The sequence below is a fragment of the Bison bison genome, unplaced genomic scaffold (genome assembly GCF_000754665.1).
Source record: "Bison bison bison isolate TAMUID 2011002044 unplaced genomic scaffold, Bison_UMD1.0 scf7180017847294, whole genome shotgun sequence".
In the NCBI taxonomy this organism is placed as follows: domain Eukaryota; kingdom Metazoa; phylum Chordata; class Mammalia; order Artiodactyla; family Bovidae; genus Bison; species Bison bison.
This window is the reverse complement of record NW_011477867.1, coordinates 43,985-50,771: the sequence shown is the minus strand read 5'-3', so window position 1 is coordinate 50,771 and position 6,787 is coordinate 43,985.

Sequence of the window (6,787 nt, the reverse complement as noted above, 5' to 3'; positions counted from 1 at the left end):
GATGGGCTCGATAAAGGACAGAAATGGTATAGACCTAACAGAAGCAGAAGATATTAAGAAGAGGTGCCAAGAATACACAGAAGAACTGTACAAAAAAAGATCTTCACAACCAAGATAATCACAATGGTGTGATCACTCACCTAGAGCCAGACATTCTGGAATGTGAAGTCAAGTGGGCCTTAGAAAGCAGCACTATGAACAAAGCTAGTGGAGGTGATGGAATTCCAGCTAAGCTATTTCAAATCCTGAAAGATGATGCTGTGAAAGTGCTGCACTCAATATGCCAGCAAATCTGGAAAACTCAGCAGTGGCCACAGGACTGAAAAAGGTCAGTTTTCATTCCAATCCCAAAGAAAGGCAATGCCAAAGAATGCTCAAACTACCACACAATTGCACTCATCTCACACGCTAGTAAAGTAATGCTCAAAATTCTCCAAGCCAGGCTTCAGCAATATGTGAACCATGAACTTCCAGATGTTCAAGCTGGTTTTAGGAAAGGCAGAGGAATCAGAGATCAAATTGCCAACATCCTCTGGATCATGGAAAAAGCAAGAGAGTTCCAGAAAAACATCTATTTCTGCTTTATTGACTATGCCAAAGCCTTTGACTGTGTGGATCACAGTAAACTGTGGAAAATTCTGAAAGAGATGGGAATACCAGAACACCTGATCTGCCTCTTGAGAAACCTATATGCAGGTCAGGAAGCAACAGTTAGAACTGGACATGGAACAACAGACTGGTTCCAAATAGGAAAAGGAGTACGTCAAGGCTGTATATTGTCACCCTGCTTATTTAACTTCTATGCAGAGTACATCATGAGAAACGCTGGGCTGGAAGAAGCACAAGCTGGAATCAAGATTGCTGGGAGAAATATCAATAACCTCAGATATGCAGATGACACCACCCTTATGGCAGAAAGTGAAGAGGAACTCAAAAGCCTCTTGATGAAAGTGAAAGAGGAGAGTGAAAAAGTTGGCTTAAAGCTCAACATTCAGAAAACGAAGATCATGGCATCCGGTCCCATCACTTCATGGGAAATAGATGGGTAAGCAGTGGAAACAGTGTCAGACTTTATTTTTTGGGGCTCCCAAATCACTGCAGATGGTGACTGCAGCCATGAAATTAAAAGATGCTTATTCCTTGGAAGGAAAGTTATGACCAACCTAGATAGCATATTCAAAACCAGAGACATTACTTTGCCAACAAAGGTCCGTCTAGTCAAGGCTATGGTTTTTCCAGTGGTCATGTATGGATGTGAGAGTTGGACTGTGAAGAAAGCTGAGCATTGAAGAATTGGTGCTTTTGAATTGTGGTGTTGGAGAAGACTCTTGAGAGTCCCTTGGACTGCAAGGAGATCCAACCAGTCCATCCTAAAGGAGATCAGTCCTGGGTGTTCATTGGAAGGACTGATGTTGAAGCTGAAACTCCAGTACTTTGGCCACCTCATGCGAAGAGTTGACTCATTGGAAAAGACTGATGGTGGGAGAGATCGGGGGCAGGAGGAGAAGGGGACGACAGAGGATGAGATGGCTGGATGGCATCACTGACTTGATGGACATGAGTCTGGGTGAACTCCGGAAGTTGGTGATGGACAGGGAGGCCTGTCGTGCTGGGATTCATGGGGTTGCAAAGAGTCGGACACGACTGAACAACTGAACTAAACTGAACTGAATAGAGATGCAGACAAAGAAAACGGACTTGTGGACACACGGGGGGAAGGAGAGGGAGGGATGAATTGAGAGAGTAGCATGGAGACACGTACATCACCACATGTTAAACAGCTAATGGGAAGTTGCTGTATAACACAGGGAGGTCAACCTGGTGCTCTGTGACAACCTTGAGCGGGGGATGGAGTGGGATGTGGGAGAGAGGTTTAAGAGGGAGGGGACACGTGTATACTGATGGCTGATTCACCTTGTTGTGTGACAGAAATCAATACAACATATTAAAACAATTATCCTGCAATAAAGAAAAAAATGGTGATGGTCAGGAAGGAATTCTGAGGAATTGGTCCAGATTAAAGGGGCAGAGGAGATAAGGGGATCCTAGATTGTATCCTAATTCAGAAAAAGGGCATTAGTGGCAAAGTCGATGAAATTTGGATAAACTCTGTAGATTTGTTAATGGGTTGTATCAGCAATAATTTATTGATTTTGATCATCTCTGTTGTTTTACCTATCACATTGATATTTGGGGAAGTTGAGTGAAGGGTCTATGGGCACTCTGACTATTTTGAAACGTTTTTGAATGTCTAAAATTATGTTAAAATGGAAAGTTAAGAAAATAGAAGCACAATAAGAATGCTTCCAGATAATTAATGAGTTGCCAGAGTCGAGAATCACTTTCCTAAGTCATCTTGCCTAATACTGTCAGAGTAATCTTGCTGAAAATTCTTTTTGTCCTGTTTATGACTTTCAAAAGTTTTCAGTGACTCCTATCGTCTGTAACAGGAAGTTCAAAAAATTTTTAAACTTTTTACTTTATGTTGGAGTGTAGCCATGGCACCCCACTCCAGTACTCTTGCCTGGAAAATCCCATGGACGGAGGAGCCTGGTAGGCTGCAGTCCATGGGGTCGCACAGAGTTGGACACGACTGAGCGACTTCACTTTCACTTTTCCCTTCCATGCATTGGAGAAGGAAATGGCAACCCACTCCAGTGTTCTTGCCTGGAGAATCCCAGGGACGGGGGAGCCTGGTGGGCTTCCGTCTATGGGGTCGCACAGAGTCAGACACGACTGAAGTGACTTAGCAGCAGCAGCAGCCAATTAACAATGTGATAGTTTCAGGTGAACATCAAAGGGGCTCAGCCATCCATCTACATGTATCCATTCTCCTCCAAACCCCCCTCCCATCCAGGCTGCCATATAACATTGAGCAGAGGTTCCCTGCCCTATTACGGTAGGTAAGCTGTCATTCAAAAATCCCCAAAGCATGACCCTAGTCTGCTCCCTTGGTCTATGTAGTAAGAGCTGAACCCACATTTTACATTCTTATGTCTGCATTTATTCAAATTCTTTTCCTTCTTCCTGTAATACCCTTCCCTTCCTGCTCAGCCTCCTGAATTTTTTTTTTTTTTTATCTTAAGACCCATTACAGATCCTGTCCTTTCACTGAAGTCTTTTATGAGTATTTCTGTTAGAAGCAGTCATCTTTCCTGTCCTTGAATTCTGGTAGGTGGGATGGCATGGAGTGAAAATATGATCTTTAGATTCAGAAACATGTGATTCTGAATCCTGGTTTTACCTTTCACCAGTGCTTGAATAAGGGACAAGTTAATTGATCTTGTTGGAGTGTTGGTTTCTCATCTGCCAAATAGGGATGGTAGTACCTATGTCAAAGGGTTGCTGTAGGCATTAGATGAGATGCAAACCTAAAGACCCCAGCACATAGGAGGTACCTTCCTCCTCTTGTCTGTAGCTCAGTTGTCCCCACAGGGATGGTGGGTGGTGCAAAGGCTCTTGTCAAAATTTCCTTCAGAGTCTGTAAAAGATGTCTGTGTCTAGTCATTAAGATGACAGGCACACTTGAACTGAATTGAGTGCATGGATCTTCAAAGATTTCAACTGAGATTTCCCCCCACCCCACCCTGGAAGCTGACTCAGTAAATAAGTGACCTGTAGATAGAGGAATGTAACCCAGTGGGGTAGGGGTGGGGAGAGAATGGGTTAGAAACATTGGGAGGAATCTGTGATGCCTCCCACACCCCTCTTTGCTCTCGTTAAGACAGCACTGAGGAAGCTGACTGTTTGGTAAGACTCCTTGAATCATGAGTCAAGCATGGCAAACTTCACTAATCCATGCCTTGCCCGAGTGATGGGCACACAGGTGTCAGCTTCCCTGTGAGTTGAGTGCTTTCTCCATTTCTGCTCCCTCCACCCACACAGCTGTGTTGGGTGCTCTGGTTTGGCCCCAGGTGCCAAGCCCCTTGAGTTTGAGCAAATTCCGAGAGATGGTGAAGGACAGGGAAGCCTGATGCGCTGCAGTCTATGGAGTTGCAAAGAGTTGGACACAACTTAGTGACTAAACAACAGCAACAACCCAAGCCCCTAGTACTGGTCTAAGATGTCAAAGCCAGGAGTAGGGGAGACTGAGGAGGAAGTCAGAGGCCAGTAGTCATGGAAAGAGTTGGGTGGGGCTGCCATTGTGCAAAGGCCACAAGCTGGGTGTGTTTTATGACCATTTCTGCATTTGGAATCCCCTCCAGCTCCCCTGGAGAAGGAAATGGCAACCCACTCTGGTATTCTTACCTGGAGAATCCCCATGGACCGAGGAGCCTGGCGGGCTACAGTCCATTGGGTCACAGAGAGTTTCATAGCAATGGATTTGGTTTCCAGGTTGTCTCTGGCTAATCATCTTGCTTGACCCATTGTCTGACTCGGGCCTTCCTGGAAGGTTCACTGTGGGCTCATCACAGACCAGACTCTGTGGGTAACGCCTCAGATATCTCACCTGCTCTTTTCTGTCATTTCCTAATGCAGGGAGAGTGACCCTTGTGTTACACGTGTGGAGGATGAGGCTGAGGGAGGTGAAGGGATGGGTCCACGGTCATCCAGCCCTAATGGCACGGCTGGTGTGTTTGACCCGGAAGCTCGTGCTCCTGCCTCTGCACCAGAAGCAAAGTGAAGGAGGGGGAAGCCCAAACAAGGGGTGGGTGTGGGTAACGTTCAGGCAGATCCTGGTCCTCCCCCACACCTGCCTTCTAACCCCTGGAGCCTGTGGATGTCACGTTACTTGGGATGATGGACTTTGCAGGTGTGATGATGAAGTTCAGGGTCTTGAGATGATAAGAGTCTTCAGGATCATCCAGGTGGGCCCGATGTCATCACCGGTGTCCTCCTAAGTGACAGAGGGAGGCAGGAGAGTCAAGGTCAGCGTGAGAGACTCCACCATCCATTGCTGGGTTGGTGGATGCAGGGGGCTGAGCACCAAGGAGTGTTGGCGTCTCTGGAGCCTGAATCAGGAGAGGCAGCGGATTCACTCCTTGGATCTCCAGAAAGAACACCGTCTGCCAACACCTTGATGTGAGCCCAGTGACATCGTGTTGGACTTCTAACCTCCAGAACTGTACAAACGGGGGCAAGGTATATTGTCATTGGGAATTCCCTGGCGATCCAGTGGTTAAGGCTCTGCCCTCCCACTGCAGGGGGCATGGGGTCAATCCCTGGCCTAGAAAGTAACATCCCACGTGTCATGTGGTGTTGCTCACCCCAGCCCCCCCCAAAAAAAGCACATCATCTTTGCATTCCAGGAGGTTACAGTTTGCCACCCAGAAAGGAGTAAAAATATGCCAAAAGAAATATGCTGAAAGAAATATGCCAAATTGTTAAACAACAATTAAGTCTCAATTCCCAGGTGGCAGTGTTGTAGCCACGCGTTCCGGGAAACAAACTCACTCAGGACAATGCAGATAGTGGAGTGCAGTTTGTTACACCGGCAGGCCCAAGGCAGAGTCCCCTCTTAGCTAAGGACCAGGACCCTGACCAGTTTTTGTGAAAACCTTATATACCCTAAGTGTACGTGCTCAAACCCACCTCCCCAAATTCCTTGAAACTAGTCTGGACAAGGTAAAAGGGAGATACAGTCAAAGTTAACCCATGATTCATGTGTCACAAGACTAGATAAACAGTGGGTATTTATCAATAGGCCTGTGGTCATATCCAGATAAACATAATGGAATTTACCACTTTGTTCTATTACAGAGATAATTAGCATGTTCTTCTAGGCAATGGAAAGTCCAGGGTACAAGTCCTAAGGCTCTTTTATCTGGGGGCTCTGGTTTCCATTTGTATGCCATTTCTATAGATACCAGGCACAAAGTTTAGAGTCCATGGGGAGGGTGACCATGCGTGTAGCCTGATGTTCGGAGCCCGGCCTAAGATGGAGTCCGGCTCTGTTTCTTCCTTCAGCAGTAGTGGTAAAGAACCTGTCTGCCAGTGCAGGAGACCTAAAAGACGTGGGTTTGATCCCTGGGTCAGGAAGATCCCCTGGAAAAAAAAAAAAACAAAAGAAGATCCCCTGGAGAAGGAAATGATAACCCAATCCAATATTCTTGTCTGAAGAATCCCCTGGACAGAGGAGCCTGGGGGCTATAGTTCATAGCCTCGCACAGAATCAGACATCACTGAAGCAACGTAGCACGCACGCATGCATGGGTGGAAGATGGAATATGGGTGATACTTTATCTTTTCATACTGTGTCTTAGCTTTCAAAAATAAGAATTTAAATATCACGACTTCGTGATGTTATAAATAGGGGTGTAACCAACAAACTGTGGGAGCATGTTTGGGGACCACTACTCATCTGCCTGTGGGCCCCTGAGAGAGTTCGCCACTCGAGTGTGCTGAGGGCAAGGGCAGGAGAAGGAAGGACTTTACAGTGGAGGAGAGGCTTGTGCCAGGGCAGGAAGCGGGGACGGTAGCCTTGTTTGGGGCTAAGCATGAGACTCTGTTCTTCAGTCTAAATGTTTAATCAGGGACTTCCTGATTAAAGGAAGTCTCTGATTAAAGGATTAAAGGTGGTCCAGTGGTTTGGACTCTGCGTTTCCACTTCAGGGGATACAGATTCAATCCCTGGTCTGGGAACTAAGATCTTGTATGATGTACAATGCAGTAAAAAAAAAAAAGAGTCTAGTCACTTGAAGGATCAAACCCAGAGGAATGGGTCTCTAGGCATCAAGGAATAGGATCAGAGACATTTTATGGGGGCTAGACAAGGCATTCAGCAAGTTGAAATCATATCAAGTAGCTTCAGACTTGGTGACTGGGAGGATGTGCTTATGAAGTAGTT